Below are 25,602 nucleotides of genomic sequence, written 5' to 3' on the forward strand. Positions count from 1 at the left end.
TACCAAACTATTTTCCAGAGTAGCTATATATCCCATTTTGCTTTCTCACCAGTGATATAGTCCAGGAGTTTTACATCTTCTCCAGTACTTTGTATCGTTAGGGTTTTTTTTTTGTTTTCTTGTTTTGTTTTTTGTTTTTTTGCCATTCTAAAGGATGTGCTGTGGTACTTTATTGTTGTTTTAATTTGCATTTCCCCAGTAGCCGATAATGTTGAAAATTGGTTATGTGTTTATTTGCTATCTGTGTATCTTTGGCAAGGTGTTCAAGTCTTTGTCTATTTTTTTAGTTGGATTGTTTGTTTCTTAACAAGTGAGTTCCAAGAATTCTCTATATATTGTGAATACAAGTCTTTTTTTGGATATGTGATTTGCTAATATTTTCTCCCAGCCTGTAGTTTGTCTTTTTCCTTCTTTTAATGATGTCTTTTGCAGAACAAAAGTTTTACATTTTGGTGAAATCTAAGTTATCTTTTTTTAAAAATAGATCATGATTTTGGCAACATGACTGAAAACTCTTTGCTTAACCCTAGGTCACATAGAATTTTTTTCTATATCCTATCGTAAATGTTTATAGTTTTATGCTTTCCATTTAGATATTTTTGAGTTACTTTTGGTATAAGGTGTGAGATTTAGGTCAAGGTTCTTTCTTCCTCCCTCCCTCCCTTCCAACCTTCCTTCCCTCCCTACTATCTCTCTCTCTCACTTGGCATGTCGATGTCCACTTTTCTAACATCTTTTTTAAAGACTATTGTTTCTCCATTTAATTGCTTTTGGTACTTTTGTAAAAAAAAAAATCAAATGGCCATATTTGTATGAGTCTATTTATGGACTCTGTCTAATCTATGTGTCTATACCTTTGCCATTCATGTTGTGTTGATAGGGTAGCTTTAAAGTAAATTTTTTTTTTTTTTTTGTCTTTTCTAGGGCCTCTCCTGCAGCATATGGAGGTTCCCAGGCTAAGGATCTAATTGGAGCTGTAGCCGCTGGCCTACACCAGAGCCATAGCAATGCCAGATCCGAGCCACGTCTGCAACCTACACTACAGCTCAACTCAGTGAGCAAGGCCAGGGATCAAACCTTCAACCTCATGGTTCCTAGTCCGATTCGTTAACTGAGCCACGACAGGAACTCCTAAAGCAAATCTTAAAATGGGATTATATGGTTTGGCCAACTATAGTTGGCTTCCTCAAAGTAGTTTTAGCTATTCTAGCTCCTTTGCCTTTCAAATAAATTTTGTTTTTCTTTTTCTTTTCTTTTCTTTTTTTTAGGGCTGCACCTGGGGCTTAATGGAAGTTCCCAGTCTAAGGGTTGAATCAGAGTTGCAGATGCCAGCCTACCCCACAGCCATTGCAATGCCAGATCTGACCCTTGTCAGTGACCTACACTACAGCTCACAGCAAATCAGATTCTTAACCCACTGAGCAAGGCCAGGGATCAAACCCACATCCTGATGGACTCTAGTCGGATTCATTACCACTGAGCCACAACGGGAACCCCTCAAATAAATTTTGAGATCAGCTTGTCTATCTTCAAAAAATTCTGGTAGAATTTTGACTGGAATTGCATTAAATCTACAGACCAATTTAGACAAAATCGACGTCATTTCTATGCTGCATTTTCTAATCCATGAAACAGCATGCCTCTCCATTTATTTAGGTCTTTAATTTCTCTCATCAGCATCTGTAGTTTCAAGCATGTAGTTCATGTACATATTTTGGTAGATTTATACCTGAGTATTTTTTGGGGGGGAGCCATTATAAATCATATTATTTTAAATTTAAGTTTCTTTTTTTTTTTCCTTTGGTCATTTCTGTGGCATGGGGACCTTCCTGGGCCAGGGATCAAACCTGCGCCACAGTAGTGACAATGCCAGGTCTTTAACCCACTGAGCCACAAGGTAAGTCTTGTTTCCTTATGACAATTGTTAGTGCATAGGAATATGATTGATTTTGTTTCTGTTCATTTGGTATCCTGTACTTTTCTAAACTCATATTGTAGTTCCATGAGTTTTTTTGTAAGTTCCTTGGGATTTTCTACATAAATCAGTATATTATCTGAAAACAGGGTAAATTTTATTCCTTCCTTTATAACCTATATGCCTTTTATTTATTTTCCTTGCCTTACCGCACTGGCTAGGACTTCCAGTACAATGTTGAATAGGAGTGGTGACAGTAGACATCATTTCCTTGTTCCTGATCTTAGGGAAATATAGTCAACTTTTCACCATTTTAGTATGATGTTAGCTCTATGTTTTGTATAGATTTTTTTCTTTTCTTTCTTTTTTTTTTTTTTGGTGTTTTTAGGGCTGCACCCACAGCATATGGAGGTTCCCAGGCTAGGGGTCGAATAGGAGCTGTAGCCAACAACCTACACCACAGCCACAGCAACGTGGGACTTGAGCCACGTCTGTGACCTACACCACAGCTCAGGGCAATGCCAGATCCTTAACCCACTGAGCAAGGCCAGGGATCAAACCTGAATCCTCATGGATACTAGTCGGGTTTGTTAACCACTGAGCCAAGATGGGAACTCCTATAGATGTTTTTTATCAGCTTGTGGAAGTGCCTTTCTAGTCCCAGTTTGCTGAGAGTTTTTAATCATGGATGGGATGTTGAATTTTGTCAGATGCTTTCTCTGTATCAATTGATAATGATCATGTGTTTTTTTTTTCTTTGGATAATTAGTATGGTAGATTGATTTTTTTTAGAATTTTAAAAGGATATATGTATTTATATATAAATATGTATAAAAATTTTTAAGTGTATGTATAATATATATAATATATATATAAGGTATATGTGATACTTTATTTTTAGAGCAGTTTTAGGTTGACAGTAAACTGGGCGGAAAGTGCATAGAATTCCCACCTCTCTATCCCCTCCCTACACACAGCCTCTTCCATGATCAACATTCTCAATCAATATAGTACATTTATTGTTACAATCAATGAGCCAATATTGACACATCATTATCAGCCAAAGCCCATAGTTTACATTAGGGTTTTTACTCTTACATAGACTATGGATTTTGACAAGTGTATAATGACATGTATTCACCTGTACAGTACCATGCAGAATAATTTCACTACCCTAAACATACCCTGTGTTTTACCCATTCATACCTCCCTCCCCCAATCCCCTGGCAACCAACCACTGATCTTCCTGCCTCCCTATTTTTGCTTTATCCAGATTATCGTATAGTGGGAATAATTCTGCATGTAGCCTTTTCAGATTGGCTTCTTTCACCTAGTAAAGTACATTTAAATTTCTTCTGTCTTTTCATGACTCAATAGCTCTTTTTTTTTTTTTTTTTGGACTTTTTGACTTTTCTAGGGCCAATCCCGTGGCATATAGAGGTTTCCAGGGTCTAATTGGAGCTGTAGCCACTGGCCTACGCCAGAGCCACAGCAATGCCAGATCCGAGCCGGGACTGCAACCTACACCACAGCTCACGGCAATGCTGGATCCTTAACCCACTGAGCAAGGCCAGGGATCAAACCCGCAACCTCATGGTTCCCAGTCGGATTTGTTAACCACTGAGCCACGATGGGAACTCCATCAATAGCTCATTTTTTAGCCCTAAATAACAGTGCATTATCTGAATGTACCGCAGTTTGTGAATCCATTCACCTGCTGAAGGACATTTTGGTTGCTTCCAAGTTTTGGCAATTATGAATCAAGATGATATAAACATCCATATGCAGGTTTTTGTGTCTCATTTGGGTAAATACCAAGGAATGCAATTGCTGTATTGCATGGCAAGAGTATGTTTGGTTTTGTAAGAAACTGCCAAACTATATTCCAAAGTGGTTATACCATTTTGCAGTCCCATCAGCAATGAATGAGAGTTCCTGTTGCTCCACATCCTTGCCAACATTTGGTGTTGTCAGTGTTTTGGATTTTAGCCATTCTAATAGGTGTGTAGTGGTATCTCATTGTTTTATTTATTATTTATTTTTTGCTTTTTGGGGCCGCTCCCACAGCATATGGAGGTTCCCAGGCTAGGGGTCTAATTGGAGCTACAGCTGCCAGCCTACACCACAGTCACAGCAACGCAGAATCTGAGCCGCGTCTGCAACCTACACCACATCTCATGGCAACGCCGGATCCTTAACCCACTGAGCAAGGCCAGGGCTCAAACCTGCAACCCCATGGTTTCTAGCTGGATTCATTTGCACTTTGCAACAATGGGGAACTCCCTCACTGTTGTTTTAATTTGCAATTCCCTAGTAACATATTATGTTGAGCCTTTTTTCACATGCTTATTTGCCATCCATGTATCTTCTTCTTTTTTGCCTTTTGGGCCCACACCTGAGGCATATGGAGGTTCCCAGGCTAGGGGTTGAATCAGAGCTACAGCTGCTGGCCTACGCCACAGCTATAGCAAGTTGGGATCTGAGCTGTGTCTGCGACCAACACCACAGCTCACATCAATGCCAGTCCCCCGACCCACTGAGTGAGGCCAGAGATTGAACCCGCAACCTCATGGTTACTAGTCAGGTACATTTCCACTGTGCCACAATGGGAACTCCCATCCGTATATCTTATTTAATGAAGTATCTGTTCTGATATTTCCCCCATTTTAAGTTGTTCATTTTCTTATTGTTGAGTTTTAAGTGTTCCTTGTATATTCTGGTTAACAACACTTTATTTGACATGTCTTTTGCAAATTTTTTTCTCTCAATATTTTGTTGTCTTCTCATTCTCTTGACAATGTTTTTTGTGTGGCAGAAGTTTTTGTTTGTTTGTTTTCTTTTCTTTTTAGTGCCACACCTGTAGCATATGGAAGTTCCCAAATCAGAGATACAGCTGCAGGCCACAGCCACAGCCACAGCAGCATGGGACCCCAGCCAAGTCTGCAACCTACACCACAGCTCAAGGCAATGCCAGATCCTTTAACCCACTGAGCAAGGCCAGGGATCGAACCTGCATCCTCATGGATACAAGTCAGGCTCATTACTGCTGAGATACAATGGAAACTTCCAAGAAGTTTTCACTTTAACAATGTCTGACATCAATTTTTTCTTTTATAAGTCATGCCTTTGATGTTGTATCTAAAAATATCTCACCAAACCCAAAGTCATCTATATTTTTCCTGTGTTATCTTCTAAGAGTTTCATAGTTTTACATTTTACATTTGTCTGTACTCCATTTTGAGTTAATTTTGTGCAGAATATAAGTCTGTGTCTAGATTTATTTACTTTTTGCATGTGTATGTCCAGTTGTTCTAGGACCATTTGATGAATAGCCTATTTTTTTCTCTTACAAATTGCTTTTGCTTCTTTCTCAAAAGCTCAAATGACCATATTTTTGTGGGTCTATTGATTGATTTTTGAATATTGAACATTGAATATTGAACCAACCCTGAATTTTTGGTCATGATATATTATTCTTTATATATATTTCAAAATATACATGTGTAAATTGTATGTGGTTGAATTAAATTTTATAATATCTGTTGAGGATTTTTGTATCTGTGTTCATGAGGGCTATTGGTCTATAGTTTTCTTTTTTGGACTGTCTTTGATTTTGCTACCAAGGTAAATGTAGCCTCCTAAAATGAGTTGGAAAATTTTCCCTTTTCTTTATGTTTTCTGGAGAGCTACTGCTTCTTAAAAAGCTGAAGCTATCAGAATTCCCTTGTGGCATGGAGGGATAAGGATTCAGCATTGTTACTGCTGTGGTTCAGGTTGCTGCTGTGGCATGGGTTCAGTCCTTGGCCCAGGAACTTCCACATGCCATGGGCTTGGCCAAAAAGAAAAATAAAAAGTTGAAGCTCTGTTGTAGCCAAATCAACTCTGTATTCAAGGTAATATCACTCTCTCAGCATTTTTTTCCATCATAATTTTTAAATTTATGTAGTTGATTTTCAATGTCGTGCCAATTTCTGCTCTACAGAAAAGTAACTCAGTTATACATATACATACATATGCATTATTTTTACTTTTTTGTTTTTTTATTTACAATGTTCAATTTTTGCTGTATAGCAAAGTGACCCAGCTATACATACATATATATATATATATATATACACACACCTATATTACATTATTTTTTCACATTATCCATCATGTTCCATCATGAGTGACCAGATATAGTTCCCTATGCTGTATCTCAGCATTTTAAAATGATTTTTATTTTTTCCATTATAGTTGGCTTACAGTGTTCTGTCAATTTTCTACTGTACAGCAAAGTAACCTAGTCACATACATACCTACATTCTTTTTCTCACATTATCCTCCATCATGCTCCATCACAAGTGACTAGATATAGTTCCAGTGCTATACAGCAGGATCTCATTGCTTATCCATTCCAAAGGCAAAATTCTGCATCTTTAACTCCAGATTCCCAGTCCCTCCCCCTCCCCCTTGGCAACCACAAGTCTGTTTTCCAAGCCCATGAGTTTCTTTTCTGTGGAAAGGTTCATTTGTGCCATATATTAGATTCCAGATATAAGTGATATCATATGGTATTTGTCTCTTTCTGACTTACTTCACTTAGTATGAGTCTCTAGTTCTATTCCTATTGCTGCAAATGGCATTTTGTTCTTTTTATGGCTGAGTAGTATTCCATTGTGTATATATACCACATCTTCTTAATCCATTCATCTGTCAAATGGACATTTAAGTTGTTTCCATGTCCTAGCTATTGTGAATAGTGCTGCAATGAACATATGGGTGCCTATGTCTTTTTCAAGGGATGTTTTGTCTGGATATATGCCCAGGAGTAGGATTGCTGGGTCATATGGTAGTTTTATGTATAGTTTTCTGAGGTGCCTCCATACTGTTTTCCATAGTGGTTGTACCAATTCACATTCTAACCAACAGTGTAGGAGGTTCCCCTTTCCTCCAGCATTTATTTGTGGACTTATTAATGATGGCCATTCTGACTGGTGTGAGGTGGTTGATTTGCATTTCTCCAATAATCAGTTATGTTGAGCATTTTTTCATGTGCTTGTTGACCACCTGTATATCTTCTTTGGAGAAATGTTGTTGGTTTTTTTGCGGTCGAGTTGTGTAAGTTGTTTGTATATTTTAGAGATTAAGCCCTTGTCAGTTGCATCGTTTGAAACTATTTTCTCCCATTCCATAGGTTGTCTTTTTTTTTATGGTTTCCTTTGCTGTGAAAAAGCTTATCAGTTTGATTAGGTCCCATTGGTTTATTTTTGCTTTTATTTCTGTTACCTTAGAGACTGACCTGAGAAATATTTGTAAGGTTGATGCCAGAGAATGTTTTGCCTATGTTCTCTTCTAGGAGTTTGATGGTGTCTTGTCTTAAGTCTTTAAGCCATTTTGAGTTTATTTTTGTGTATGGTGTGAGGGTGTGTTCCGGTTTCACTAATTTACATGTGGCTGTCCAGTTTTCCCAGCACCATTTGCTGAAAAGACTGTCTTTTTCCCATTTTATAGTCTTGCCTCCTTTGTCGAAGATTAATTGACCATAGGCTTATTTCTCGGTTCTCTATTCTGTTCCATTGGCCCATCTGTCTGCTTTTGTACCAGTACCACACTGTCTTGATTACTGTAGCTTTGTAATATTGTCTGAAGTCTGCAAGAGTTATGCCTCCTGCTTGGTTTTTATTCCTCAGGATTGCTTTGGCAATTCTGGACCTTTTAAGGTTCCATATAAATTTTTGGACTGTTTGTTCTGTGAAAAATGTCATGGGTAATTTGATAGAGATCACATTAAATCCATAATTACTTTGGGTAGTATGGCCATTTTTACAATATTAATTCTTCCAGTCCAGGAGCATTGAATATCTTTCCATTTCCTTGAATCCTCTTTAATTTCCTTGATTAATGTTTTATAGTTCTCAGCATATAAGTCTTTCACCTCCTTGGTCAGGTTTATTTCTAGGTATTTAATTTTGGGGGCTGTGATTTTAAAATGTATTTTTGTATTCCTTTTCTAAAATTTCATTGTTAGTATACAGAAATGCCAATGATTTCTGAATGTTAGTCTTGTATCCTGCTATTTTACTAAATTCGTCGATCAGTTTGAGTAGTTTCTGTGTGGAGTCCTTAGGGTTTTCTATGTATAGGATCATGTCATCTGCATACAGTGACCATTTTACCTCTTCTTTCCAATTTGGATACATTTTATTTCTTTTGTTTGTCTGATTGCTGTGGCTAGGACTTCCAATACTATGTTGAATAAAAGTGGTGAGAGTGGGAATCCTTGTCTTGTTCCAGATTTTAGTGGGAAGGCTTTCGGCTTTTCTCCATTGAGTATTATATTGGCTGTGGGTTTGTCATAAATGGTTTTTATTATGTTAAGGTATGTTCCCTCTATACCCACTTCGGTAATCAGCATTTTTTTAACCCTTGAAATTATTCCACAGCATATATATTTCATATATGAAAATTATGCCTGTTAGGAGTAGAGACACCCTACAAAGGAGATGGACCACTAGCCAAATTTCAGTCCTAATAACTATTGTTTCTTTGTTTATTTTAGATAATCTCATGAGACCCTAAAGACTTTTTGGACTTTTGGAAAAATGACTTCTACTATCTAGAATCCTAATTCTGTTGGATTTGGATTTATAAACAATTTGTAAAGGCCTAACACACTTAAAAACCACTTAATCTTCATACATGCTTCAGAAGAAAATAGTTTAAGGGTAGAACTATGTGTGTGTGTATGTGTGTGTGTAAAAAAATGATGTTATTATAATGAAAAATAAAAGCTATGACAATTATTATGTGAAACAATGACTTTTAAATGTCTGTTTTTTTCTGGGGCCAGTGACACAGAAAAAAACATTCTTACATAAAGAAAGCATGGAAGTATGAACTGCTGAGGGATGTTGGTGATCAGCAAATACTTATATTTGCCCTGAAGGGGCACAGCAGAAACTTAAGTTGGAATGGCAGTTTGGGGTAAGGGCCTTAAGTGATAAGCCCTTGGACTTTACTGACTACTCACTTAGATTTTGAACAGAAGAGATAATAAAGTTTAGTGGTTAAGGACCCATGTGGAGTCAGACAAATCAGAGTTCCAAACCTAGTTTTGCTGTTTAGTAGCTGTGTTTCCTTTTCAAAAGATTTAATTTCCCTAAGCTTCTATTTTCTTATTTACAGAATGTTTTTTATGATGGTATCTACTATGAAGGGCTATTATGAAGGTTAAGTAAGATAACAGAGAAAGAGAGCCAGGTGCCTACAAAATAGCAAATATTCAATAAATATTAGTGACTACCTGATAGAACTGTGTATGCTTCAGGAATATTAATCTGGCAGCAGTGTGTGTAAGTGATGTAAGTACATGGCTTTCCTTCTTAAAACAGAACCAGAGCCTCCCAAGGTTTGTGTCAAGAATATTTCACGAAGTCGAATCTCTAGGTGGAATGGTATGTCTCTGAAATGGAATTAACAAGATTTAGAGGCTACTCTGACAGAAGGTCAGGGAAGAGGGTGTCGTGACTGCATTGTTTTCTCTGTTCCAGTGTTCCCATACACTGTGCTATTTTTAAGTACTGAAATTTAGGTATTTTTGTTGGTGTAATACCATTATTTAGACATCAGTTGGCCACTTTATTTACTCTTCTTAGCTGCTCTTCAAACTCTCCTTCCTTCTCCTACCCTAGCTCTCCTCGTCACTATCACCATAAGCCCTCCCATCTCATTACCTCCCACTTCCAGTAACTTCGTACTTCTTCCAAATGTCTTTATCCTCCAGCGCACTATTTCAGCAAAAGTGCTGAGCAAGGGCCAGGAGGAGCCTTGGAAGCAGGAATCTCCCCACAGGGGATAGAGAAGTGTCCAGACCCAGTTAGAGCCACCCCTTTGGGGCTCACAGGAGAGAAATTATTTCCAATCAGAGGCAGTAGTCCCCAAACTCCATGGGTTGTAAAGCTGGGCAGGAAAGTCTTGAAGCTCTTCCAGAAGAGCTGCATCAGAGAGGATGTATGTGGGGCTCTGGGTGAAGCAGCAATGAATTTGTAGAAAGCAGAGAACCAGTAATGGCCAGAAGGATGTTTTGTAATGTTTATAAGGTTCATTTTAAAATATGTTAAATAATATTTACATTAGTTTTTTAAACTATAAATTCTAAACATGTAAAAAATTAAAATCCAGTATTTTGGCTTTTCAGGAAAAACATTTACAATTTTGCTCTAGTATTACTACTCACCGAGAGAGGAATCAAAGATGGTTTTAAGTGTGAAAGACCATTAAGGACAATTATAAAAATAGGAATTGTCACATCAGGAAATACTGGGGTTCCCATTGTGGTTCAGTGGGTTAAGAATCCGACTAGTATCCATGAGGACGCAGGTTTAATCCCTGGCCTCGCTCAGTGGGTCAAAGGATCTGGCATTAAAGGACCGCACCTAGAGCTGGGGTGTGGGTTGCAGAAGCAGCTTGGGTCTGGCCTTTTTGCGGCTGTGGCATAGGCCAGCAGCTGCAGCTCTGACTGGATCCCTGGCCTTAGAGCTTACATGTGCTGCAGGTGACGCTCTAAAAAAGAAAAAAAAAAAAAAAAAAAAAAAGACTATCAAACAGTGTTCTGTACTGTAAGATATTATACAATGAGATACATCATGATTTGGATCCCAAACCGTTTCCTTTCTTTCTCCCTTTCTCTTTCTCTCTCGCTCTCTAAATTAGAGAGAGAGATTTTGTAGTTTTCTTTTGCTTTCCTTTGGTGTCAGCACAGAATTCCAAAATATTGGATTTTATTTCATTAAGCGTTCAGAATTCATAATTTTTTTAAAAAAAATAGTTGCTAATCCGCACGCCTCCAAGCAAAACCCCTCTTCTATTGTTGCTTCTAATTTTCTTGACTAGAAAACCAGATGAATTAGTTAAGACTTTTTTTAGTGCAGACGTCAGACTCGAATAGGCTTAAGGAAAAAGGGCTATTGCCTCCTATAACTGAAAAATCTAAGAGTTTTTGTTATGATTGGTTCCAGGGGCCCAAATGATAACATCAGAACTGGGTTCTTTCACTGTCTCTGTCTCTGTCCTCTACCTCTCCTCTGCTTTCCTCTTTATGTTGGTTTCATTTTCCTTATGGATTCTCCCCACTGTGGCCCAACATGAGCTTGGTGTTGTGTCTTAACAATCTAGCAATCCCATGCAAAGTTCTGGATAAGGCTCTCAATAGCTCAGATTGGGCCACATTCCCATTTCAGAATCAATCATAGTGTGGCCAAGGGACTGGCCAGGTCCTTTTCTTTTTTAGGGCCGTACCTGCAGCATGTGGAAGTTCCCAGGCTAGGGGTCGAATTGGAGCTGCAGCTGCCAGCCTACACCACAGACAGCAACATCAGATCTGAGCCAGTTCTGCGACCTACACCACGGCTTGCATCAAAATTAAGGTTGCTGGACCCTTAATCCCTGAGCAAGGCCAGGTGTTGAATCTGCATTCTCATGGATTACCCTTCTGCCACAGCAGGAACTCCTGGAAAAATCTTTATCATGCGCCCATTTTGTAGCAGTCCCATCAACACCACAAAGTTGAAAAGTTAGAACTAGTTTCCCCAAAAGAAAATCAGGTTTTTGCCTAAACGTGAAAGAATAGTGAACGAGCAAAAATAAACAACAAAAAAACCCAGATGATCATTGTTCAGATAACAAACCTGTTAGAACTGCATCTGGAATCATGGCAAGTGAGGACTGAAGAATACTTTCCATCAATAAAGTCCATCAACTCTGCTATATAAACTTGGTGACATCTATTTTGGTAGTTCCAAGTGGTTTCTCAGAGCCGAGGACACAGAGATGTTCTTTTGCAGAATCATCTTTCTCTGTCAACTCTTTCAGTGTGGGCACCTCTTAGGGTTTTGTTCTCTGAATAACTGTCGCATAATGGTCTCTGGGGAAGATGAGCTGTACTGTAATCTGACAAGCTATATTTCTCTCTTTTGGAATTGCACCAGCAAATCATCAGGTTGCAAAGAGAACCTCACAGGATATTTAAGCCACCTGGAGTACAGAGAGAACAACTCTTAAGTGCAGAATTTAAGAACTAAAGGAATCTGGGATTACTTTCCAGAATGCAGCTAATTTTCAAAATGAGGAGTCAATGAAATAAAATTAAATAAATATCAACACCATTACGTTACTGATTGCTTTCACAGTATTCATTTACCCATTTTTCCAACAGCAGGATCCAGATTTTGCTTAAGGCAAGCCGTTTATGGCCAAATGGTTTAGGTAAAATAACTCCTACCTCTGGTTGTAGAAGTAGGTTCTGATTGACTTATGGTAATATGCTGGTCATAATAATTCATTCAAGGATGGGAATATGACCTAATTTAGGCTAATTATACTCAATTCTTGAACATCTATTTGAATGAATAAGAATCTCTCTCCCTCTCTCAATCGAAGCACAAAGCTTCAGCAACTACTTACTGGCAGCCATCCTGCACCAGGAAGGGAGAGTTTGCTGAGAATGAAGCCAGTCTTAAGAAAAACTAGAAGAGAAAATACAGGTCCTGGTCACATTATTTGGATTGCTGGATCAAGCTATGCCTGAAGCCATTTGTGGACTTTTTAGCAATGTTCACTAATAAATTTCATTTACTTTTCAGTCAGTTTGAGTAGGATTCTCTGTTTTGTTACCCGTAATCCTAACACAAACCCCAACTAAATACGATTCTGCTGCTAACCACCTGGAATTAGTGTCAGACTCCACAAGTTTAAGGGCACAGTCCTCAGCAAGACTGCCCTTACTTCAGGTGCCAACCACACTTTAAGGGTCCCTAGCCACACTTCTGACCAATTGGCAAATTCAGGGGCTCCCATGATTCCCTCAGTTCAGTAATTCACAAGAATGACTCACACAACTCAAGAAAGCGCACACTTACAATTACAGTTTTATTTAGAGGATACAATCAGGGCCAGGCAAGAGACACACGGGTGAATTCTGGGAGGGTCTTGAACACAGAGCTTCCATGTTTTCTATCTGTGCAGCAAGGACATGTCATCTCCCCAGCACATCTGTGTTCCCCAACTTGGAACACCTCTGAGCCTCAGTGTCCAGAAATTTTACTGGGATTCCATTAGGAAGGTATGATTGATTGGATCACTGGCCACTGAGACTGAACTCAATCTCCAGCATGTTAGAGCTGTTTCCTCAAGCTGCCCCTCCTTTCTGTTCCCTCTACCTCTGCATTAATTCAATCCCTCCTCACCTCTCACCTGAATCTAGTGTAGCCTCTTAGTTCTTTTTTTTTTTTTTTTTTTTTTGCCTGTTGCTTTCCTTTTTCTTTCTTTCTTTTTTTTTTTTTTTTTCAGGCCTCACCCCTGGCATAGGGAGGTTCCCAGGCTAGGAGTCGAATTGGAGCTGTAGCTGCTGGCTTACACCACAGGCACAGCAATGCGGGATCCAAGTTTCCTGTCAACTTCTGCCACCCCCTGGGCAGTTATAAAGTCCATGTGGCCCTCTCAGTTTCCTGCCTCATTTCCTCCAATCCAATGAATTTCTTCTCAATTATGCATCCTCCATAATCTTCTCTTTATACTGTGATCTCTCCTTAGGTTCTCTTATGATTTATACACAGTCTGTGTACTCATGACAGTTTTTTTTCCAGCTCAGTTACACTTCTGAAATTCATACCTCCATATTCAACTGCCTTTTTGGCACATCCCTTTACATGTCTCGTACTCAAGCATCTCAAACTTAACTTCTCGAAACTTAGCTACTTCTTCTTTGACCCTCCTCTGGCAAATCAGCTGCATTTCAGCAGTTATGTTATCTACCTTCCTCACGCCCTCATTTATTCTATCACTAAACCTGATCCAGTTTATCTCCAAGATATAACTTGAATCTATTTACTTCTCACCATCCCCACAGCTAAAGCCCAGGCCAAGGCATCATCTCTTTCTGCCTGGACTATTACAATAGTGCCCAGCAGGTCCCTCACTGGTCATTCTTGACATCTTTCAATCTACTGTTTACAAAGCAAGCAAAGTGATTTTTTTTTTTTATGCAAACTTCATCTTTTTCTCCTTAAAGCTTTTTTGAGACTTTCCATTTCTCATTTTCTCACAATTCAACATCTTTTGCATGTTCGACAAGGGCCTTGCATGATCTGGTTCCCAGAGTCTTTCCAGTTTGCCTCCCGCCACTCTCCCCCTTACTAGATCAGTCACACAGTCCTTCTCTCTTTTCTGAAGATGCTGAGCCCCCTCATGCTTCAGAGTGATTACACACGCAGTCCTTTCTACTTTGAACATTCTCCACGCCCTACTCCCATCTCCATCTACCCATTACTGTGTGACAGGAGCTGCAACCTCAACAAGATAGAACTCTCTCCCCCCAAGAGATCATTGTAATAAGAGACCTACATGTAAGAAAAAAAAAAAATCCATCGCAGTATAATGAATGCAATGGAAGTACAGCCAAAGGAAGAAATATTTATCTATCTCTGAGTCAGGAAAGGGCATCTAAATAGAAGAACCAGTATGTCCCAAGAACAGAGGCAAGGACATGAGGCTATTTAAGCAGTTTGGTGCTGCTGGAGAGTAAAAGTAAAGGTGGCAGGAGATGACTTGGATGCTGTGCTGAGGGGCTTGAACTTAACCCAATATGCAAAGGGCGTGTACCCTATAAAGGATTCTATGTAGGAGAGACATGAATACATATTAACTATAGTGCTATCGAATTGGTAGTCATGTGAGAGAAAGGTCTCAATAGAAGGTGAAGGCAGATAGTCAAGTAGGAGAATACAATAATAGTCCTAGCAAGTGATGATGGCAACTGAATTAAGGCAAAGGTAGTGATAACGGAGACGAAGATGGACTGAAAATATTTTAAGGGGTAGAACTGATAGGATTTGGTGACTGAACAAAACAGATGAATTCCTTGCCCCTGTGGAGTTCACATTCTACTGTGGAAAGCAGATAACACATTTCCAACAAACAAATGCACACACGATATGATCTCTGTAATGCTACAAGCTATGAAAGAAAATAGAGCAGAGTAAAATCACAGCAAATAAAGGAGAAAGTTATTTTAGATGAAGTGGTACCCATGAAGGGGTACCCTCTGAACAGAGAGGAAATGAGCCGCGTGAATACCTGGAGAAAGAGTAGTCCAGACAGAGTCAAGAGGAAGTGCAGATGTCCAGTGCAGGGAATGTGCTTGTCATATGTTTCAGGAATGACAAGGAGACTAGCGTGATAGAAGCACAGACTAAAGGAGGGGAAGAATGGAAGAAGCTAAGGTCAGAGTAGAGCAAGACGCCAGATCACAAGTCTTCGTAGACCATGGGGGAAAACTCTGGGTTTTATCTTAAGTGTGATGTGAATCATTGGAGGGTTTTTGAACACAGGAGTGGTATGTCCTCACTTACACTGTAGAAGATCACTCCCCAAAGACTGTAGTGGGGGAAGTGTAAAAGCTGGGCAGCCAGTTAGGAAGAAGGGGTCTAGGTGAGAGAAGTTGGTGAGAACTGATCAGACTTGATATATATATCAAGCATATATATACTTGATATATATCCATCAGGGATCGAATTGGAGGCACAGCTGTGACCTATGCCACAGATGTGGCAATGCCAGACCCTTTAATCCAATGCGCTGGGCCAGGGGTTGAGCCTGTGCCGCCGCAGCAACCAGGGCCACGCAGTCAGATTCTTAACCCACTGTGTCACAGCAGGAACTCCCAGACTTGAGATACATTTTGAAGGCAGAGCTGATGCAATGTGCTAATGGACTGAATGAGGGTAACAGAAAAAGAGAGACGTTGACAATGACTCCAACACTTCTGGCCTGAGCAACAGACTGAATCATAGAGCCATTTATGAGATGGAGAAGACTGAAGGGAATTAGGTTTGATAGAGTTTGCTTTTAGACATGTTTAGTTTGGAATACTGTTAGACATCCAATGAGAGTAGCTACTGGAGATATGAGTCTGGAGTTCAGGGGCGGGGTCAAGTATATAGATATACATTTTTGGAATTATACAATGGCATTTAAGATGCTAGAACTGGTTAAGAGTTCTAAGATGATTGTAAGTAAAAACTGAGCAGAAGCCCAAGGATGGAACAACAGAATACTCTAATACTTAATGGCTGTGATGAGAGAGAAGATCCGACCAAGAGACTAAGAAGGAGCATCCAGTGAGGTGAGAAGGAAATCAGCAGCGGGTGAAGCCAGGTAGAAGTCTTTCAAGAGGAGGACATGAGCAACGGCTTCAATGCTGCCGTTAGGTCAAAGGAGTTGAGAACTGGATTTGGCGACATGATGGTTATTGATGACCTTGATAAGGGACATCTCAGCAGAATATTGGGGATAAAAGACCCATGAAAGGTTTTTAAGTATCATAAAAGGTTAAGATACAGTAGAAAGAAAGGGAGATGATGATATAAAGGGGAGAAGAAAAGTAGTATAGTAGTAGCTGAAGAGGCACATGCCATCAAGGGAGGGCTCTTCCAAGAAGGGAGAGAAGACTGGTGATGCAGGGGAGAGAGGAGAACAAGAGTGAAACAAAGCGCTTGAGTAGGGGAGTTCTCTGGATATTTAAATACTTAGGCCTGGAGCTCAAGAGAGAGCTGGAGGCTGGAGATAACATATTTTGGAATGATTAAGTTATATCTGAAAGGGATGAATGTGAGAGTGTTTGAAATGGAGGAGACTGAAAAACAGAAGTCAAGGAAGAACCCTGAGGTACTGAAAATGTGAGGGGAGAAGGGGAGAAGATCCAGGAAGGAAGACCGGGAAAGGATGTTCTCTGTTTCCCAGTTATTTTTATGCCTACAGCACATGGCACACTGTTTCACTTCTCCTGTCTGTAAAGCCTTTCCTTCCCTGGATTACACCCATCTCTCACAGTACTTTATAAAAATCTTTATTAGCACCTATTTCATGGCATTTACATTACATGGCTGCTTCTTCCACCAATCTGAAAGCTCCTGCTGCCAAAAACGTTATTCATCTTTTTATCTACGACTCCTAACGTAATGTGCTAAATGAATGAGGCATGGAGCAGGGGGAAGTTAACGCACAAATAGAGTGCGTGATATATAAGCATCAGAAAGTGTGAATACGCCTTTTATGCCTTTCTAAAAGAAATATATATGTTGGAGAGAATTCACCAGTGAAGCCATCTGGAGTTTTCTTTGTAGAAAAGTTTTAAATTATGAATTCAATTCCTTTAAAATACAGAATTATTATTATTTCAGTTTCAAGCTTTATTTTTCAATAAAATTTTTCACTTCATCTAGGTTGCCAATTTTATTGGTATAAAGTTGTATCCCCTGATATTTTCTTATATTTTTAATGTCTATAGGACCTGTGGTGATGTCCTCTTTTTTTTGGCCATGCCGAGGCATGTGGAAGTTCCTAAGCCAGGGATCGAACCCAAGCCACGCAGTGACAACACTGGATCTTTAACCGCTAGGCCCAAACTCCCAGAGATGTCCTTTTTATTGCTGATATTGGTAATGTGTTTTCTTAAAGTTTTCCTTGAGCAGTCTTGCTAAGAGTTGATTTTCTTTTTAATCTTTCTGAATGTTACTAAAATTTTGGCTTTGTTGATTTTCTCTCGTTTTTCTGCTTTCTGATTCATCAATTTCTGATTTTATCTTTAATTTCTATAAAAGTTTTCTTTGCATAAATCTCCTGTCTTTAAATTTCCCTCTGAACTCTGAATCTGAAGAATAGCTCCCTCTAGCCAAAGTGGTCCATTGGGGGAGCCCCAAGTCTTGAAGGAATGAGCTGCGTTATTACTCTGCATGCTCAGTCATTAGTTAGGAATATGGTGTGGGAAGTGTGGCCTCAGTAACTGGAGCCATCAACTGACTACACTCTGCACAGCAGGAAATCCAGTGGCCCATTTTTAGAAACACTGCAGTCCACTCCTTTGCCTCACAGATCTACCAGTTTGGGAAGAAGCTCTTTCATGGGCCTCTCCTCCTAAAAAGAAACTTAGAAAAGAAAGATTAGTGGAATGAGGAGTTCTGTCGTGGTTCAGTGGAAATGAATCTGACTAGCATCCATGAGGACGCAGGTTCGATCCCTAGCCTCACTCTATGGGTTAAGGATCTGGTGTTGCCATGATCTGTGGTGTAGGTCACAGACACAGCTTGGATCTGGTGTTGCTGTGGCTGTAGGGTAGGCCAGCAGCTACAGCTTGGATTCAACCTCTAGCCTGGGAACCTCCATATGCTGTGGATATGGCCCTAAAAAGACCAAAAAAAAAAAAAAAGAGAAAGATAAGTAGAATGAACTACAGCACCTGGTCTGGAGGCCACAATTGATATTCATTTTCTCCCTTTTCTACTATTCCGTCTAAATTCCCCACACCCTCACTTATCATCTTAGCAGATCTTGAGGTCTTATGTGATAGTATTAGCCAGACCTTTATTCCTGCGGGAACTGAGCTGCTGGTAACCAAACACTTCTCAGGTCAGAGTCACTGCATATGTTCATAGTTGCAATGGGGCAAGAGAGTATCAGGAGACACCCAAGTGAGTCACATGGATTCTGTAAAAGGCAGTGCTACCTTCTCCTACCCATTAGGCTCAGTTATCCTTGTCATGATGGTGAGTTTTCACCTACTGGCCCCCAGAATAATGAGTCTAAAGTGCCTCAGCAGCAGTCATAGCTGCTGGGATCTTTGCTGTGCCCCTTAACACAGGGAGTGCAATCCCTCTGGGGAGCAGTATCTGGCACAGATCACAGCTTTGTGGGTCTAAGGAGCACAAGATCCTCTGGTGGGTCATTGGTAGTGAAGGTAAATGGAGCTATTCCTGCATTCACTCCTTTGTTAGTGGACTCATCTATTTTTCCTATTGGCTTCCAAATGTCCTCTGATTTAATTTGTATAACATATCCTGAATGATAGTACCCAGTTTTTTCAGAGTTGTCTCTGAATGGTATTTCACTTGAACCTTTAGAAAACTATTCTAGCTCTTTTTGAGGTCAGCCTTTTCTGGTTGGTGTGGTATGAGGTCACAGGTCCACTCTCTCCCTCTTTTACTCTAAAGCTGTTGTCCCAGTTGAATTCTTGGTTATGCAGGGTTCTACACCTGCGGATCAGACATTCCACAGGCCCCAGTACTGTACTGTGAGCTGGGGATCTGTTGGTAGAAAGGAAAACCCATACCCAGAATTAGTTACCTATTACTGTGAGAATGCAACAGGGGCCCCTCCGGGATGGAAGAGACCCAATGTCATCAACTTGTCACCAAGTAGCCATTTGTCTCCTTGAGTAATAGTTCCATAATGGGACTCAGCCGCAGTCTCTATTGCTGACATGCTGGACATTTAGGCATCAGTAGCTAGATCAGCCTTAAAAAGCTGGAGTCCATGCTTTTGGGATCTATCCATAGCCTCTATCTCTGCCACTGTGGCCGCTCCATTTATAGTGCCTGTATTAGTTTCTTAGAATTGTCTTCACAAGGTACCATAAATTTGGTGATTTAAAGAACAGAAACTTATTGTCTCACAGTTCTAGAGGCTAGAAGTCTGAGATCAAGGTGTTAGCAGGCTTAGTTCCTTCTCAGGCCTGTGAGGGAAAACTTGTTCTATGCCTCTCTCCCAGCTTTTGGTGGTTTGCTGGCAATCTTTGCATTCCTTGGCTTCTCCTACATGGGCCTAGTCTCTGTTCTTATCTTCGCATGGCCTTCCCTCCATGTATCTCTGTCTTCACACGGCCTTCTACTTATTAGGAGGCTAGTTACACTGGATTAGGGGCCCGCCTACTCTGGTATGATGTCACCATAACTAATTACATCTGCAACAACCCTATTTACAAATAAGGGCACATTTTGCGGTACTGGAGATTAGAAATTGAACATATAAACTTTGGGGGGGGATACAATATAACCCTCTACAGTGCCCATTAGGCTGGTTCCAAGTAGCCAGTGCTTGAGCCTGTTGACCCAATTAGACGAGTCATTCTGACTACTTCATTGTTTAGTACTTCCTCCCTGGTGGGTACAAAAACATGATACAAAAATCTTCACATTTCATGCCCACTCCTGTATATTCACCCTTAAGACTCTACCCCAGAGTTTCCTGTCTTTGATCTTCCAGTCCTTTTCCTTCCGGGTGTCCTACCAGGGGGCTAGGCCATTGACCCCTGCCCAAGAATCTATATTTATACATATTCTTAGTTCAGTCTGCTTCTCCTTATACACAAAGTAGATGACCAGGGACAATGCTTGTAACTCTACTCATTAAGAAGATTTTTTCCTTTCCGCTGTTTTTCAAAGCCTCTCAAGAATGTGGCTATAAGGCCGTCACTGTCTAATTTTGGCTTACACCCACATACTAAGCTGACTCATCCACAAACCAAACTCAGGATTTACCCTTCTTCCTTCAGCTGGTCATGGTAGTGCTGCAGCAGCGGGGGGTGACACGGGGGTCTGGACTACCTGGTCATACAACTTACAAGTACCTCAACTGTGCCTGAGCTCCATCTCAGAGGTACCATTTCCATCTTACAATAGATGCTGCTGGGTCCTTGGAACCAAAAGAATCCGGGCCATGAGAGGCAGTTCTGAACACATGCTTACTTGGCGTCCCATGGTTAAGCGTTTATTCTCTACCAAGGCCCAGTATCACACCAGTAGCCGGTTCTTTTTTTTTTTTTTTTTTTAACCAGTAGCTGGTTCTTCAAATGTATATACTTCTCTGCTGCAGGTGCAATGGCTTTGCTCCAGTCCCAGGGACCTCACTGTGATTTTTCCTCTGGGGCTTACCATAAGGTCTGTCCTAGCTTGGGCCACTATAACTAAATGCCATAGACTGGGTGGCTTAAACCACAGACACTTACTTCGCAGTTCTAGGGGCTAGAAGTCTGAGATCAGAGTACCCGTACATTCAGGTTCTGGTGAGATCCCTTTTCCTGATTTGCAGATAGCCACCTTCTCGTTCTCACCCTGTCCTTGTCGGGTAGGGGGCAGGTAGGGGAGAGCACTCTCTGGTGTCTCTTCTTCATCATCACTTTGGAGTTAGGGCTGCAACATACCAAAGGGAGGATACATATTTAGTCCATAACATTCCAACTCTGGTCCCCTAAAATTCACATCATTCGTGCATGTCAAACACATCCATTCCATCCCAATGTCTTAACTCATTTGAGCATCAACTCTGATATTTAGATGAGATCAAAGTCTTATCTGAATATCATCTAAATCAGATATAGTGAAACTCAAGGTATGATTCATCCTAAGATAAATTCCTTTCCAGCTGTGAATCTGAAAATCAGACAAGGTATGTGCTTCCCAAATAGAGTAGTGGGACAGACATGAGTTAGACATTTCCATTCTAAACGGGAGAAACAGCAAAGAAGGAAGGGGTGATGGGTCCTAAACAAGTTTAAATTTTAGCAAGGAAATTCCATTAGGTCTTAAGGTTTGAAAATAATTCTCTGGGAGTTCCCGTCGTGGCGCAGTGGTTAACGAATCCGACTAGGAACCATGAGGTTGCAGGTTCAGTCCCTGCCCTTGCTCAGTGGGTTGATGATCCGGCGTTGCTGTGAGCTGTGGTGTAGGCTGCAGACGCGGCTTGGATCCTACATTGCTGTGGCTCTGGCATGGGCCGGTGGCTGCAGCTCTGATTAGACCCCTAGCCTGAGAACCTCCATATGCCGTGGGAGTGGCCCAAGAAATGGCAAAAAGACCAAAAAAAAAAAAAAAAAAAAAAAAAAAGAAAGAAAATAATTCTCTGGTTCAGTGCTCTGCCGTCCAGGTCCAGTAGGGTGGCAGCATCATCCCTGGGGCTTTGCTGGGTGGTCCCACTTGCAAAGTTTCAGGCAGAGGCCTTCTACACATCATAACTGAGGCAGTGGCCCTATCACTCCATCCTGTCCAAGTCAATAAATCCAATAGCCATCCTTCCTTTTGCTGTATCTCCTTCCCCTTCAAACTGGCAGTGATTCTGCTCATGTAATCGCATAAACTTTGTATTAAGTGATAATCTAGTAGTGCCACTGGTGTTCTCATTAGAACATGCTTCCTCATTCTCTGCAATATGTATAGGCTGAGAATATTCTCCTTCTTTTTAGGGTTGTACCTGTGTCATATGGAAGTTTCTGGGCTAGGGGTCAAATCACAGCTACAGCAACACCAGTTCTGAGCAGCATTTGTAGCCTACACAGATGCAGCTCATGGCAATGCCACACCCTTAATCCACTGAGTGAGACCAGGGATCGAACCCTCATCCTCATGGATACTAGTTGGGTTCTTAACCCACTGAGCCACAATGGGAACTCTTGGGCTGAGAATCTTCTAAATCATCAAATTCTTGTTCTTTGTTTAACAATTCTTTCTTTAATTCACCTCTCTCCTTTCTCATTTCACTACAAGCAATCAGGTGAAACCAAGCCCCATACCCAACTTTAACATTCAAATTCTACCTTTCACGAAACACTAGGACACAGTTCAGCCACGTTCTTCACTATTTTATAACAGGTATCGCCTTTCCTCTAGTTTCCAATAACATGTTCCTCATTTCTACCTGAGATCTTATCAGCATTGTCTTTAATATCCCTATATCTGGAACACAATTTAAATCTGCAAGCTGGAGGCTTAGGCAAACTCATGTTTCATTCCATTCTGAGTTCACAGGCCTGAGAACCAGGAGAGCTGATCGTGTAAGTTCTAGTCTGAAAGCTGGCAGGCTCAAGATCCAAGAAGAACTAACGGATATTTCAGTACAAATCTGAAAGCTAGAAAAGACCATCCTAGCTATGCAGTCAGGTAGGCTTTTACTCAGCAGTTCTGTTCTATTCAGGTCTTCAACTGATTGGATGAGGCTCACTCACATCAGGGAGGGCAATCTGCTCTACTCATTCTACCCATCCAATCACATCCGGAAACACCACCCCCACCACCCTCAGACACAATCAGGATAATGTCTGATAAAATATCTGGGTACTCCACAGCTCAGTCAAGTTGACATAAAATCAACCATCACAAGCTCCAAACTGCATCTTTCCCCACTCTTGACACCTCTAGTGCAAGAGTCTACTGGAACATACGGCCAAAGAGGCAGGGATGCTTGTACAGCTGCCTGGACCTTCTGAAGAGCCCTTTTCCTATTCTGGGCCCTAAAGCTGGAAATCTTCAATGTCACCTGATGTACTGAGTTAAAACAGTATTCCTAGGAGTTCGAGTCCTGGCTCAGTGGTTAATGAACCTGATTAGTATCCTTGAGCATGTGGGTTCGATTCCTGGCCTCGCTCAGTGGGTTGAGGATCTGGCGTTGCAGTGAGTCGTGGTGTAGGTCGCAGACACAGCTCAGACCCTGCATTGCTGTGGCTGTGGTGTAGGCTGGCAGCTACAGTGCCAATTCGACCCCTAGCCTGGGAACCTCCATATGCTGCAGATGCAGCTATAAAAAGACAAACAAACAAAAAACCAGTATTCCTAGGTGTGGATGTATTTGCTCCAAAACAGAGAGAGACAACCAAGCCTGGTACATACATTCTTCTTTGTGGTAGGGAATGCCAGATGCAAATCTGTCCTTTACTTGGAAGGATATATTGTCACACTCCTGACCAGCGACTTCACTGAAGTGGCAAATCTGCGAAACTTTTAGCGTTTTTCTACTCTCTGGAGCATAGGTCTTACCAATGCCTCCAGCATACTAGCCACCTCTTGCTTCTGCTGTCTGACCACTAACATTTATGTAATGGGCCAATGTGATATTCTCTGAGACGTCCAGGAGGTACAGATCTCTCCAGACTATATGATGACAAAGAGCAGAGTTAACCTATCCTTACAGCAAAACTGTAAATGAATATTGTTATCTGTCTCACATATACTAAGCCATTTCTGATGCTCTTTTCTAATCAGAATGGAAAATAATTCATTCAACAAATCACTGGCCACATGCCATGTTCCGATGCCTTATTAATCTGCTCTAGCAACAATACTACGCCCAGCACAGCAGGTGGGATTAGGGCTGTTACTTGCTAAAGTTTACATCCATTCTCCAGGATCCATCTAGTTTCTGCAGGGGCCAGACAGGCTAATCAAATGGAGATATGATAAGCACCATCCTCCCTCCACCCACGTTCATTAGGTCTTTAATGGTGGCACTAATTTCCATCATGCCCCTGGTATGGGATATTGATTTTTTAAACAGACTATGTTAGCCAGGGGTGGAAGGTCATTTTCAGGCATTTACACTTGGCCTTCCCCACTATGATAATTCTTACTTCACACAGGTCAAGGATTTAATGTGGGTATTACTCCAACTCCCAAATGTATCAACTCAAACTACACACTCAGGAACTAAAGAAATGACCATTGGGTGGGCCCACAGATACAAGGAACCCACTGCATTCTGGACTTTAGAAAGGACCCCATTTACTACAAGGCCCTCATTAGACCCTGCTCTAATAGGGGCCATGACAATGCTTTAGGTCTCAGGATACTGATGTCAATTCAGACTCTGAGTCCAGCATCCTCAATTTTCTGGCTCTCTCTCTTCCTCAGTGTATATGGTCATCAAAGTCAATGGCCATAGATCTCTTTGGGGAAGGACTGGAGAACCACTACATGTATACTTGCTGCAGTGCTGCAGGATCTGCCACCTCTTACACCAATGGGTTTCAGATCTTAAGAGTGGCTTGGATCTGGACACTGAACAAAGGATAATGATTTTGGGGTGGGGGTGGGCATCCTTAGGCTCCTGATTCTCCATTTTGGCTTTTCTTGGTTGTAGTAGAGGTTTACCTTGCCCCAGAGGTGCCAAGTTCTGTATTCATCGCCACAAGTCCCTGTGGGTCAAGCCCCCTTGGCTGCCACTCTTGTTAGATGTTGCTGGTATTTATAATTGTGGCCTCCTGGCTTCTGGTGACTGCCTCCATCTGGTCTCTATTACTTAGGGGGAAGGGCAATATCTTTCCCATAGTTACTAATGAGCCCCAGCTCTGTGACTGTTTCTCTTGTCAGCCCTGGCTGCAGAGAGCTTCTTGGTGATGCTGTGGCCCCTCACCAGAGAATTTCTAATGGCCTCAGTGAACGGCATGTTTTGGGGGCCTTCCTGCGGAATATGATCTTCTGAGGGGTCTTCTGGCTTCACTCACCTATTCCTGAATGCCCACTGCCCTGTCTTTTTATTCATTCTTCTAACACATGCCAGGGCAACAGAGACATTTCTACTTTACTCAGCACTGGCCATCACTTTCTCTAGGTTTCTAAATGCCCCCTAGCTGAGAGTTTTTTTCATTCCCAAGAGTTCTTGCCAGGACATTAAATCCTATGCCTCAAGAAAGTGCTCCTGGAGTTCCTGTGGTGGCTCAGCGGAAACAAATCCGACTAGGAACCATGAGGTTGCGGGTTCGACCCCTGGCCTCGCTCAGTGGGTCAAGGATCCGGCGTTGCCGTGAGCTGTGGTGTAGGCTGCAGACATGGCTCAGATTCTGCATTGCTGTGGCTGTGGCTTAGGGCGGCAGCTACAGCTCCAATTAGACCCCTAGCCTGGGAACCTTCATGTACCACGGGTGCGGCTCTAAAAAGCCAAAAAAAAAAAAAAAAAAAAAAAAAAAAAAAGTGCTCTCAATTCAGTGAATTCCTGATTAGTCTCATATTCCAGCTGAAGCAATCTCAAAATTCAATTGCAGGATGCTTCCCTGGCTTCGGTCTGTATATGCTAATTCTTACAGCTCTTTGTATATAATCTTTCCTCCTTTA

The 25,602-nt window shown here is 41.1% G+C and overlaps 2 long non-coding RNA genes across 3 annotated transcripts in view; one reads left to right on the forward strand and one right to left on the reverse strand.

Moving 5' to 3' along the window:
• LOC110260359 overlaps positions 1-14,315 on the forward strand; it is a 17,796-nt gene extending 3,481 nt beyond the window's left edge. The window contains exon 2 of the long non-coding RNA XR_002343532.1: positions 12,335-14,315. This is a non-coding gene — a long non-coding RNA (uncharacterized LOC110260359). The remainder of the gene's footprint in view (positions 1-12,334) is intronic.
• The window catches only part of LOC102167065, a 15,397-nt gene continuing 3,525 nt past the window's right edge, over positions 13,731-25,602 (reverse strand). Inside the window, exon 2 of one of the 2 annotated variants that reach the window (XR_303194.3) lies at positions 13,731-20,916. This is a non-coding gene — a long non-coding RNA (uncharacterized LOC102167065). The remainder of the gene's footprint in view (positions 20,917-25,602) is intronic. The other variant, XR_002343528.1, reaches the window with a different exon arrangement.

This window comes from Sus scrofa, chromosome 4, assembly GCF_000003025.6.
Source record: "Sus scrofa isolate TJ Tabasco breed Duroc chromosome 4, Sscrofa11.1, whole genome shotgun sequence".
In the NCBI taxonomy this organism is placed as follows: Eukaryota; Metazoa; Chordata; class Mammalia; order Artiodactyla; family Suidae; genus Sus; species Sus scrofa.